Source organism: Schistocerca cancellata, chromosome 6 (genome assembly GCF_023864275.1).
Source record: "Schistocerca cancellata isolate TAMUIC-IGC-003103 chromosome 6, iqSchCanc2.1, whole genome shotgun sequence".
NCBI classification, from domain to species: Eukaryota; Metazoa; Arthropoda; class Insecta; order Orthoptera; family Acrididae; genus Schistocerca; species Schistocerca cancellata.
In genome coordinates this window covers 13,462,199-13,475,143 of record NC_064631.1, presented here as the reverse complement: position 1 = coordinate 13,475,143, position 12,945 = coordinate 13,462,199, and the positions used below count along the sequence as shown (strand labels likewise).

At 44.4% G+C, this 12,945-nt stretch overlaps 2 long non-coding RNA genes across 2 annotated transcripts in view; one reads left to right on the top strand and one right to left on the bottom strand.

The window, feature by feature from the left end:
• LOC126191175 (uncharacterized) overlaps window positions 1-12,945 on the top strand; it is a 346,171-nt gene that overhangs the window by 88,257 nt on the left and 244,969 nt on the right. The window lies entirely within an intron of this gene.
• On the bottom strand, window positions 7,479-8,158 carry LOC126191174 (uncharacterized). Its single transcript, XR_007538325.1, has 3 exons — window positions 8,035-8,158; window positions 7,771-7,881; window positions 7,479-7,611 (listed from the first exon to the last, which is right to left on the bottom strand). It is a non-coding gene; the product is annotated as an uncharacterized LOC126191174 (long non-coding RNA).

Here is a 12,945-nt window from a genome sequence, read left to right as displayed (position 1 = left end):
CCGTTTTTGCCGATTAAGGTTCGGAAACCTAAAAATGAAAGCACTGTTCACTGCTAGCGATGAAAGCCATCAGGAATAGCAAACAACGAAGTTTCAATGCTTGTGTGCTCGCAGCATAGTAAGAAGAATACACGAGGTACTTGGGACTACAATCATACAAGATGGGAAATCTAGCACACGTATCTGTCAGATGTGGCAGTAACAACAGCTCCAACCCGGCGGGTCGTCACGCCAGGCTGAGCTTGGCTGACAGGCACGCGCGCTTCTGTTAACTCTACTTCAGCGCACTGGACTTTATACGTCGTCGTGGCTAGCGATTTGTGGCATAAATGTGACATGTGTTGTCCAAACAACTGGCTATCGGAACCAGATGCGACCATGTTGTGTACCCAGTGTCACCCCATACCCTCAGACAGGGTGCTTGGTGTGTAAAATGATGACGTAATCAATATCCTCCTCCTCCTTTGCCACGGACACTCCACACGCCTACGTTCTTCGTGAGGCTGTGCGCAGAAACGAAAAGGGGGCGTGGCCGGCCTCCCGCTGTTACCGTAGTGACAGGCTGCAGTGCTGCTTCGCCAGTGTCAGTACTCGTCTTGCCGCAACTCGGGCCACTTCCTGACTCGACGCACATCACTTGTTTGTACGACCGTACGCAACAGAGTGAACGGCATTTATGTCTTCTCGGAGCTAATCGCAAGGGGGGCCTCTGTTAGTCTGTGTGACGTCGATATCGGCCGTCCTGGACCTATCGATTCTGTATTCGTCTGAAAGTCGCAGGATCCATACTGACGCGAGCATCATCATCTAGGGACGAGAAACCACGGTGTCGATACGCCGCCATCATGTGGCTGTCGAATTCCGACTCTCGTTTGTAGAACTGTCTCCATGTTACAAAACTCATAACACGCTTTCTCGCAAACAGGCGTTCTCTAGCGATTCCTACATGAGAACAATCTTTTTAAATATACAAAATGTAGATGACGTTTCCGCTGGCAACTTTGTTCGGTTGTACTGAAAATTTGATCATCTTGTATATACAAGAATGTGTTACACTTCATGCCAATCTGACGTTTGTCGTATGCCACCTTCATGATACTCCAATTTTAACTGGAAGCAGCGCAATAGGAACTATACAGTTTCTCACGTCTATTTGAAACCGAGGTGAATGATGAAAATTGTCTTCCCTCTTCCTGAAACCTTTACTGTTAAATATTTTATAGTGTTAAGAGCAGAACTGAGTATGGCAACAACAAAATATAATACAGAGTAACGAAATTACGGTTATACATTTGTCTACGTAACATATTTAACTGATTAACATTACAAGATCACAGGTTAGTAGAAGCGCGAGATAAGCCATTGAAAATGAGAAATTCTGGTACATTAATAACCGGTGTAACTACCAGAATGTTCTATGAGAGCATGCAAACGTTCATGCATTGTGTTGTACAGGTGTAGTATGTCAGTTTGTGAGAGGGCATTCGACGCGCGGTCGGTCAACACGAAAACGGTTAATGCTACTTCTACATGACGCTGGGGTTGTTGCCCAGTGATGTTCCATACGTGCTCGATTGGAGACATATCTGGTGATCGAGCAGGGCTAGGCAATATGTCGATACTCTGTAGAATATGTCGCGTTACAACGACGGTATGTGACCCAGCGTTATCCTGTTGGAAAACACCCCTGGAATGCTGTTCACGAGTGACAGCAACAACAAGTCGAATCACTATGTTGAAGCACCAAGTCGCAGTCAAGGAGTATGGGATACCCGCGAGAGTGCTCCTGCTGTTATACGAAATCCCACCTAAAACCATAACTCTAGGTGAACGTCCAGAGTGTCTAGCAAGGAGACAGGTTGGTCTCTTACCAAGACACGGAAATCACTGGCACTGGTGCAGAACCATCTTTCATCAGAAAAGACAAAAAGCCTTTACGCTGCCCTCCAATGAGATCTCGCTTCACACTTCTGAAGATGTAAATGGAGGTAGTTTGGAGTCAGCAGAACGCACTCCAGGGCAGCAGTCCTTGAAGTAATCAATTTGTAAGTTTCCTTTACTTCAAGTCCATTGTCACAAATTTTTGTCAGCAGACTACCGGATTCGGTCTATAATGACCATCTTCAGACCTATTTTATAAAACAGGTCTGAAGATCGTCATTATAGACCGAAACCGGTAGTCTGATGTCAAAATTTTGTGGCCATAGACGTGAAGTAAGGGAAATTTATAGACCGAAACCGGTAGTCTGACGACAAAAATTTGTGACCATAGACGTGAAATAAATTTATTCTATATTCAGGTCACTATCCAATTCGCGAGCATGTCGCAGCTCGTGTAACTAATGTGTAACAGTTCATTGTGTCACAGTGGCGCCAATTTTTGCTCAGATTGCTTTTGCAGATGTAGTACGATGCGTCAGAGCCATACGGCGAACACAATGGTCCTCCCTTTCGGTAACGCCAGGTGGCCATCCTGAGCCCAGCCTTCCTGCAACCGTACACTCCCATGACCACTGCTGCCAACAATCATGTACAGTGGTTACATACCGGGCAAGTCTTTCTGCAGTATCGTAGAACGAACATCCAGCTTCTCGTAGCCGAACTTAAGTCTTTGCAGATGGTGCAGCAATCGAGTCCAATGCTCATCCGCGCGCGCACTTCCTTTGCCTGAGCGCAAGGCAGTAGCGTCCACTGAGACATTTATGTTTCAAGCGAACATTGCACATAAACAAGGGAAAATACAAGGACGCGACAGACTGGCAGAAAGGGGCAATCGTGGTTGCTCGTGCCCGTTGCCATAGTGAGTGAAATTGCCGAATTTGTTGATGTTTCGCTGCAGACTGTTCATCGCGTTCACCAGCCAACAAGTAACACACGTGGTAATACACGTGGCCGCGAAGCACGACGCCAGAGTTATTATCGGGAAAAGATCCTGAGTGAGAGGCCTTGTGATTCAAAATCGCTTCCAGAACCGATAGGAATTGTTGCAGGCAGGGAATGAATGCCCATTTCCACCTGTTAGCGAGAGAACGTTGCCACGGGAACTGCATGGAATTATCATTTGGAGTCTCGCAAAAGGCTGCAGATCTCAAAGGCACATAAAGCTACGGATCTTCAGTGCGCTAGACATTATCCAACATGAGCCTCAGGTGACTGGCGGAACGTAATGTGATACAATGTGTAACGTTTTTACCTGTACTTAAAAGACGCAGATCGTCGAGTGCACCGAAGGCCGAATGGATTATTTGATACCCAATATGTCCTAGGTCAGGTTCAAGCACGATGTGGGTCTGTGACGTTTTGGAGGTGTTTTCCATATCGTGATTTGGGCCTCCTCACTGAGGTGACGTAGTGATATGAACCAGAATGTTTCTTAAACGTTCTGTATGGTCGGTGAAGTCAAGTGAAGTGGAAGGAAGACAAGGATTTCTGGTCAGATGAGTATCGGGTAATATCAACAGCAGCAGAAAATGGTATAACAGGTGTAGGATTCGTTATGAATAGGAAGGTAGGGCAGAGGGTGTGTTACTGTGAACAGTTCAGTGACAGGGTCGTTCTAATCAGAATCGACAGCAGACCAACACCGACAACGATAGTTCAGGTATACATGCCGACGTCGCAAGCTGAAGATGAACAGATAGAGAAAGTGTATGAGGATATTGAAAGGGTAATGCAGTATGTAAAGGGAGACGAAAATCTAATAGTCAAGGGCGACTGGAATGCAGTTGTAGGGGAAGGAGTAGAAGAAAAGGTTACAGGAGAATATGGGCTTGGGACTAGGAATGAAAGAGGGGAAAGACTAATTGAGTTCTGTAACAAGTTTCAGCTAGTAATAGCGAATCACAAGAGTAGGAGGTATACTTGGAAAAGGCCGGGAGATACGGGAAGATTTCAATTAGATTACATCATGGTCAGACAGAGATTCCGAAATCAGATACTGGATTGTAAGGCGTACCCAGGAGCAGATATAGACTCAGATCACAATATAGTATTGATGAAGAGTAGGCTGAAGTTCAAGACATTAGTCAGAAAGAATCAATACGCAAAGAAGTGGGATACGGAAGCACTAAGGAATGACGAGATACGTTTGAAGTTCTCTAACGCTATAGATACAGCAATAAGGAATAGCGCAGTAGGCAGTACAGTTGAAGAGGAATGGACATCTCTAAAAAGGGCCATCACAGAAGTTGGGAAGGAAAACATAGGTACAAAGAAGGTAGCTGCGAAGAAACCATGGGTAACAGAAGAAATACTTCAGTTGATTGATGGAAGGAGGAAGTACAAACATGTTCCGGGAAAATCAGGAATACAGAAATACAAGTCGCTGAGGAATGAAATAAATAGGAAGCGCAGGGAAGCTAAGACGAAATGGCTGCAGGAAAAATGTGAAGACATCGAAAAAGATATGATTGTCGGAAGGACAGACTCAGCATACAGGAAAGTCAAAACAACCTATGGTGACATTAAAAGCAACGGTGGTAACATTAAGAGTGCAACTGGAATTCCACTGTTAAATGCAGAGGAGAGAGCAGATAGTTGGAAAGAATACATCGAAATCCTCTATGACGGTGAAGATTTGTCTGATGTGATAGAAGACGAAACAGTAGTCGATTTACACTCCTGGAAATTGAAATAAGAACACCGTGAATTCATTGTCCCAGGAAGGGAAACTTTATTGACACATTCCTGGGGTCAGATACATCACAGAACCACAGGCAACAGAGCATGCACAATGTCGGCACTAGTACAGTATATATCCACCTTTCGCAGCAATGCAGGCTGCTATTCTCCCATGGAGACGATCGTAGAGATGCTGGATGTAGTCCTGTGGAACGGCTTGCCATGCCATTTCCACCTGGCGCCTCAGTTGGACCAGCGTTCGTGCTGGACGTGCAGACCGCGTGAGACGACGCTTCATCCAGTCCCAAACATGCTCAATGGGAGACAGATCCGGAGATCTTGCTGGCCAGGGTAGTTGACTTACACCTTCTAGAGCACGTTGGGTGGCACGGGATACATGCGGACGTGCATTGTCCTGTTGGAACAGCAAGTTCCCTTGCCGGTCTAGGAATGGTAGAACGATGGGTTCGATGACGGATTGGATGTACCGTGCACTATTCAGTGTCCCCTCGACGATCACCAGTGAGTGGTGTACGGCCAGTGTAGGAGATCGCTCCCCACACCATGATGCCGGGTGTTGGCCCTGTGTGCCTCGGTCGTATGCAGTCCTGATTGTGGCGCTCACCTGCACGGCGCCAAGCACGCATACGACCATCATTGGCACCAAGGCAGAAGCGACTCTCATCGCTGAGGACGACACGTCTCCATTCGTCCCTCCATTCACGCCTGTCGCGACACCACTGGAGGCGGGCTGCACGATGTTGGGGCGTGAGCGGAAGACGGCCTAACGGTGTGCGGGACCGTAGCCCAGCTTCATGGAGACGGTTGCGAATGGTCCTCGCCGATACCCCAGGAGCAACAGTGTCCCTAATTTGCTGGGAAGTGGCGGTGCGGTCCCCTACGGCACTGCGTAGGATCCTACTGTCTTGGCGTGCATCCGTGCGTCGCTGCGGTCCGGTCCCAGGTCGGCGGGCACGTGCACTTTCCGCCGACCACTGGCGACAACATCGATGTACTGTGGAGACCTCACGCCCCACGTGTTGAGCAATTCGGCGGTACGTCCACCCGGCCTCCCGCATGCCCACTATACGCCCTCGCTCAAAGTCCGTCAACTGCAAATACGGTTCACGTCCACGCTGTCGCGGCATGCTACCAGTGTTAAAGACTGCGATGGAGCTCCGTATGCCACGGCAAACTGGCTGACTAGTGGTGGGCAGGAAATCGCGTATCTGTTAGAAATCACAGTGACTGAGAAGTCACAGATATCACAGTAGCAACTTTACAGACTCTAACTGCGATTTCAGTCACAGTTAGCAGTCGCAAGTAGTATTTCATATTCAATGACGTGAGCCATCTATTGGTCGAATTTAGCACTGCTTTCTGCGATTTCAGTGACAAGTCGCAACTAAGAGTCGCAAGTAGCAACTAAAAAGCGCGGTTAACAGTGGCGTTGGCCAAAGTTCGTACTACGTCCATCTCTGCGATATGGTATCGGGTCTAACTGCGATTTTCGTGACAAGTCGCAACTAAGAGTCGCAAGTAGCAACGAGAAAGCGCGGTTAACAGTGCCATCTGTTGGCCAAAGTTCGTACTACGTCCATCTCTGCGATGCGGTATCAAGTCTAACTGCGATTTCCGTGACAAGTCGCAACTAAGAGTCACAAGTAGCAACTAAAAACCGCAGTTAGCACTGCCATCTGTTGAGCAAAGTTCATACTACGCTATTCGCTACCGAGTCAAACTGCGATTTCTGTGACAAATCGCAACTAAGAGTAGCAAGTAGCAACTAAAAAGCGCAGTTAACATACTTTTCCTAGTGTCATCTGTTGACCGACGTACGTACTTCGTTATGAGAGCCTTGTGCCTCACGAGTTCGATGTACTGTGTGTGCATATGAAGGGCTTATTTCAATAGTGGTACAAGTGCATTTTTGTTCATTTTGAGATACAGAGTCGTAAAGTTAAATGAGCGCTGACAAATCTGCATTTGAGATACCAGAAATATTCAAGCATATGGCTTCTTGCTAGAGATGAACCTTTATTTATGTTTGTTTGGATCACTAATTTCAGAAGCATTATAGACAGAAAAGTGGAGCTAATGGACTTGTACCACTATTGAAATAAGCCCTTCATATTATATGACGACATGCACATTCAGCATCAGTTATGATTGGTCAAATACTGCTGTGACTCTGAATGTATTATATTAATAAGAAGCAACATTCCCTTTTTCTCCTGAAAATATCAAGTAACGTAACAAATGTGTTTGATTCTGCTTCCAATATGACAGTTTTGGTTAATACTCCACATGCCTACAGGACTTTGCAATGTTAGCACAACTCAGACATCTGTATAAGTGTAGAGAAATGAAAACAGTCATATGAATGCCTCACTTTTGTTCCGATACAGTTCAAGACTCGGGAGAAAAGTTTTACACCTGGTGTTCTACATGGCAACTTCACACACAAGAACTTTTTGCCGACACTACTACCACCTACATAAGTAAGCTTTTCCTGTGTTACTTTCAAGTAATGCACTTAAGCTATTCCCGATTTAACTGGAAGATCTGTACTTCCCACTTTCATATCAACAGCCTCAAAATGCATATTCTAGACTTCGGGACATGTTACAGGTCAGTGTCACACCAAGATTGTGGAGATAGGGGGGGGGGGGGGGGGCGGCATGTCACTCTCCAACAAGTGTTTACCAATAAGTAAGTGGCGGAAAATTATGGGTATAGGACGGCTTAAACATGCGGAAAATGAGATTTTTATAATTCACTCACTGTATTTGACATTTATTATTCCTTTAAAATCGCACAACAACTTCAATAAAACACAGTTTAATCATTCGCACACTTATTTCACAATTATTTCACTTTTAAACTGCAAATCGTCTAAGAGCTGTCTTGAATCTTCAAGAGTCTCTCTCAAAAACAGCCTTGATGTGGATAGATACGTACAGCAACCAGTAATCAGAGTCAGAACTGTGTCTGCAAAAACACAAGGATTATTAAACAATTTTTGCTGTCATTAATTACTAGCAATATAGTTGACAGAGTAGATTGCTAATATTTGCTATAATGAATATCACATTTGCAAGAACGATCTCACTGAAGTAATTAAGTCCATCGAAACGCTTAGAAACTAACCTCTCGTCTGACGAAAACGGTCTAAAGACGCTGTGGCAATTTCTTCAGATCTGTTGACAATGATATTTTGAGTTATCACTTTACTGAGTGACTGAAATGTAGTTCAGGTACCTGTGAACATAACAATATGTTAGAATTCATTTTCTAAATACGAACTATTACGGTACTGTACGCTACTTACATATTAATTACACTATTAATATTTTCATAGTTGTTTCTTTAATACAAAATTAAAGCCAATGGAAGAAAAAACGTAAAACATACTTGCCAATGACAGGTTTGTTGAGATGCAATTTTCTGTGTTGACAGATGTAACTTTTTCATACGGTGGTAAGTCGCAGGAATCACAGAAATCGCAGAAGTAGCAGAAATCGCAGAAGTAGCAGAAGTCACAGAAATCGCAGAAGTAGCAGAAATCGCGGAAGTAGCAGGAATCGCATAAATAGCAGTGGCGGAGGGATACACGAACTATGTTCCTTAACTGCGACTCTTAACTGCGACAAATCACAGTTAAGAATAACAGATACTGAAAAGTAGCATTCACAGAAATCACTGATATCGGAAAATCGCAGTTTAGCCCATCACTATGGCTGACACTGACGGCGGCGGTGCACAAATGCTGCGCAGCTAGCGCCATTCGACGGCCAACACCGCGGTTCCTGGTGTGTCCGCTGTGCCGTGCGTGTGATCATTGCTTGTACAGCCCTCTCGCAGTGTCCGGAGCAAGTATGGTGGGTCTGACACACCGGTGTCAATGTGATCTTTTTTCCATTTCCAGGAGTGTAGAAGAGATAGGGGATCCAGTATTAGAATCGGAATTTAAAAGAGCTTTGGAGGACTTACGGTCAAAAAACGCAGAAGGGATAGATAACATTCCATCATAATTTCTAAAATCATTGGGGGAAGTGGCAACAAAACGACTATTCACGTTGGTGTGTAGAATATATGAGTCTGGCGATATACCATCTGACTTTCGGAAAAGCATCATCCACAAAATTCCGAAGACGGCAAGAGCTGACAAGTGCGAGAATTATCGCACAATCAGCTTAACAGCTCATGCATCGAAGCTGCTTACAAGAATAATATACAGAAGAATGGAAAAGAAAATTGAGAATGCGCTAGGTGACGATCAGTTTGGCTTTAGGAAAAGTAAAGGGACGAGAGAGGCAATTCTGCCGTTACGGCTAATAATGGAAGCAAGGCTAAAGAAAAATCAAGACACTTTCATAAGATTTGTCGACCTGGAAAAAGCGTTCGACAGTATAAAATGGTGCAAGCTGTTCGAGATTCTGAGAAAAGTAGGGGTAAGCTGTAGGGAGAGACGGGTCATATGCAATATGTACAACAACCAAGAGGGAATAATAAGAGTGGACGATCAAGAACGAAGTGCTCGTATTAAGAATGGTGTAAGAGAAGGCTGTAGCCTTTCGCCCCTACTCTTCAATCTGTACATCGAGGAAGCAATGATGGAAGTAAACGAAAGATCCTGGAGTGGAATTAAAATACAAGGTGAAAGTATAGCAATGATACGATTCGCTGATGACATTGCTACCCTGAGTGAAAGTGAAGAAGAATTAAATGATCTGCTGAACGGAATGAACAGTCTAATGAGTACACAGTATGGTTTGAGAGGAAATCGGTGAAAGACGAAGGTAATGAGAAGTAGTAGAAATGAGAACAGCGAGAAACTTAACATCAGGATTGATGGTCACGAAGTCAATGAAGTTAAGGAATTCTTCTACGTAGGCAGTAAAATAACCAATGACGGACGGAGCTAGGAGGACGTCAAAAGCAGACTCGCAATGGCGAAAAAGGCATTTCTGGCCAAGAGAAGTCTACTAATATCAAATGCCGGCCTTAATTTGAGGAAGAAATTTCTGAGGATGTACGTCTGGAGTACAGCATTGTGTGGTAGTGAAAGATGGACTGTGGGAAAACCGGAACAGAAGAGAATCGAAGCATTTGAGATGTGCTGCTATAGACGAATGTTGAACATTAGGTGGACTGATAAGGTAAGGAATGAGGAGGTTCTACGCAGAATCGGAGAGGAAAGGAATATGTGGAAAACACTGAAAAGGAGAAGGGACAGGATGATAGGACATCTGTTAAGACATGAGAGAATGACTTCCATGGTACTAGAGGGAGCTGTAGAGGGCAAAAAGTGTAGAGGAAGACAGAAATTGGAATACGTCAAGCAAATAATTGAGGACGTAGGTTGCAAGTGCTACTCTGAGATGAAGAAGTTAGCACAGGAAAGGAATTAGTGGCGGGCCGCATCGAACAAGTCAGTAGACTGATGACCCAAAAAAAAAAAAAAAAAAAAAAAAAAAAAAAAAAAAAAAAAAAAAAAAAAAAAAGAACACATCGTTCGTAGATCTTGTTTCCGTTATATTAGTACTCAGCCACGTCCATTTTCAGCCGCACCTTGTACACGACAGCCACCGCTGGTAGTCGCTCCCAGCCAGGAGCACGTTCAGCGTTTGGGATCCGTATTGGCTCTGCAAGGCCGCCCCGGATCTTTCAGCAGTCAATCATGTCGTCTGAACTGACCTCGCAAACTTACTGTAGCCTGTGGACTCGGATACGTATTGGATTGCTACCCTGGCGGATTTAGTGGCTTCTGACGACGCCTTGACTTTGCATACCTGACTATTTTCCTTGAACTATCTTGCTGTCTTTCGGGTTCTAGTGGACTTCCACCATGCATGGCAGGCTACGAACTAGTTTATCTGTTGCAGTGCGTCTGTTAATAAACCAGGGTACTGGTCAAGTTCAGCCTCTAACACATCAGAAATTCGCAATGCTACACAAACTGAATATATATAGGCAATACCCGTACTCTGTTACGGTTTTCAAAGTTAATACAATCATTTGACACACGCCTGCATGAGATTCGCACAGCCCTGCATATAGAGGGGACTGTGTTACGCTGCTCTTTGCGGAGGTTTCGCATGTCGCAGGAATGTCAGAATTGTCCCTTTCGCCATCTCTTGTAGGCTGGCAAGTATAGTTAACATATTACTGTAATATCGTTAGAAGGTACAGATTCCAAAAGTTTTTACTTACCACTTAACCGTTTCCGTTCTATGACGGTTTCATTTCAGATGTGTAATGCGTCCACGTGTGCAGAGGGAAAGAGAAAAGTGTCGAAGTTGCTTGTCCTGGTAAGCAGTAGTGAGGACAGGATGACGTGTACAATGTCTGCGACAACGTTGATTGTCGCCATATCGAGCAGCTGTTGAAATGCATTGGTACTCTTCTGTTAAGTTTAAGTGTTAGTACTAATAAATGCCCTTGAGTGATAAACAGATGTTTCGTTATTTTTCCTTTCGAAATGTTACCTTATAATTGTAGTGCGTTATGCTTAATTCAGTTTCTCAAGCAGAAGTGGGTAAGTTAAACGTCTAAATTGAAGTCGTCGTAGAACGAAAAGCGTAAGTTCCCGGACGTGGATTCCTATTCAAAATGTTACGTGCTTACTACCTTCTACAATTTCTAGAAGTTTGTATTCACTATCACCCCCTGAGACGTTCAGCCAGAAGATTGCTTATTGTTCGGAAGATAACCATCACAGAAGAAAGATTGCGTAAGCCTTCCCGTTGCGTTCTGCTACTGTTTTTAATGTGCCCTAGAGTTTAATTAAACCCAATTGGAATTTTCGGCTTTGTTTTGAAGCTCCGTCACACGAAATTATGTGCGTGAATCATATAAGACAGCTAAGATTCGTTCGCCACAGAGACTGACAATTTGTATGTAAACGTGCCACTAATTTATGCTAATAGATATTGTGTACAGCTCTGAATATGAATGGATTTCGGTAATGTCAGCAGTTCGTCATGAATAAATTTCAAATGCCATATGAAAACGTTCAATCAGATTGCTGGATTCCTAAAATGTGTTATTGCGTTACATCACTGTGGTGTGTTTGCTGAACGAGTTTCGGTCACATCGCTGCTAGTCATTCATTATAATTTCTGTAAATTCCTTACGCATTTTTGAGCGCGGGTATAGAATTCGTTTGTTATTATATGGCTGGAGTATATTTAGGTTGCGAGGTAGACGGAAATAAACCACAGTGTATGTTTCCTGCGCAACGGCTGCCGGAGTGTTTACCTGTAGTCTTCTAGCGGGTCTTGCCGTTCTCGGCAGATCGTTAGCAGCATAAAGAAAAAACGAACACTGGCGGAACGAATGTTATTGCCCCTGCGCGAGAACAGTACGTGTGCGTATTTGTGGAACACGTAGAAGTTATTCTAGTACGTGGAGAATTATTCGTGCAAGCAAACTTTTGTATTGGATAGCGCGCACGAAACAGATGAGGGATAAAAAGAACACGGACACGGTAACCGAATAAGGTTTGAGTCAGTCGTGCGCGATCCAGTCAGGCACAATAGTCCACTTACTTTTTTCCCTTTGTTGTTTTCGTTCACGACATTCCTCCAGCCGCCCATCACCTTTCTCCCCAGTACGGTTTTTTTAATTTTATTATCATTTCGATGCTTGGTCAGTTCGCTGCCGCTGACGCGACGAAAAAAACTCGACTCGATATTTCATCCAGTGACAAGTGACGCACCAATAAATCAATTTTCGCAGCCACTTGTTTCATTTTTCACGCTGTGTCCCCACTAATTTCTAGCAGACGTACATGATGGCAGTCGGTGCTCGAAACCGGGAGTGGCCAGTCTCTACGTGACGTCAATTAACATTATCAATTTATTCGGCAGCGCTTTTTTTTCTGAGTGAACTCAGAAATTTTCTCCGGTGACACACAGGTTTTTACCGGTCCATTCTAATACTCTATGAAGAACTATTATGTTAGAAATGAATAGAGAAACATAAGACCACGGTAGGGTGTAAAGTGATTTTTGAGAAAGTCACGTGCCTCACTCGAAATGTGTCACTGAACAATAAACTGGATAGCCGTAGGTGACAGAGCGACCAAAAATGGCGCTTCAGCAACCATCACAAGACACAAACGTGCCGACAATAGCCGTTGAGCGCTCCATTTTGTCGGTCCCTCCAAAAGCTGACGCTCTGCAAGAGCTGCAGGTGAACAAGTCGAGGGAGATGCGCTCGGCAACTAATTTATTGATAAAGGAAATGCATTTTCTGAAGGAGACTGTGGTCATTGTGCATTAGCGGAGGTCGTTAGCTAACGTGCGGTGTCGCTCCTCT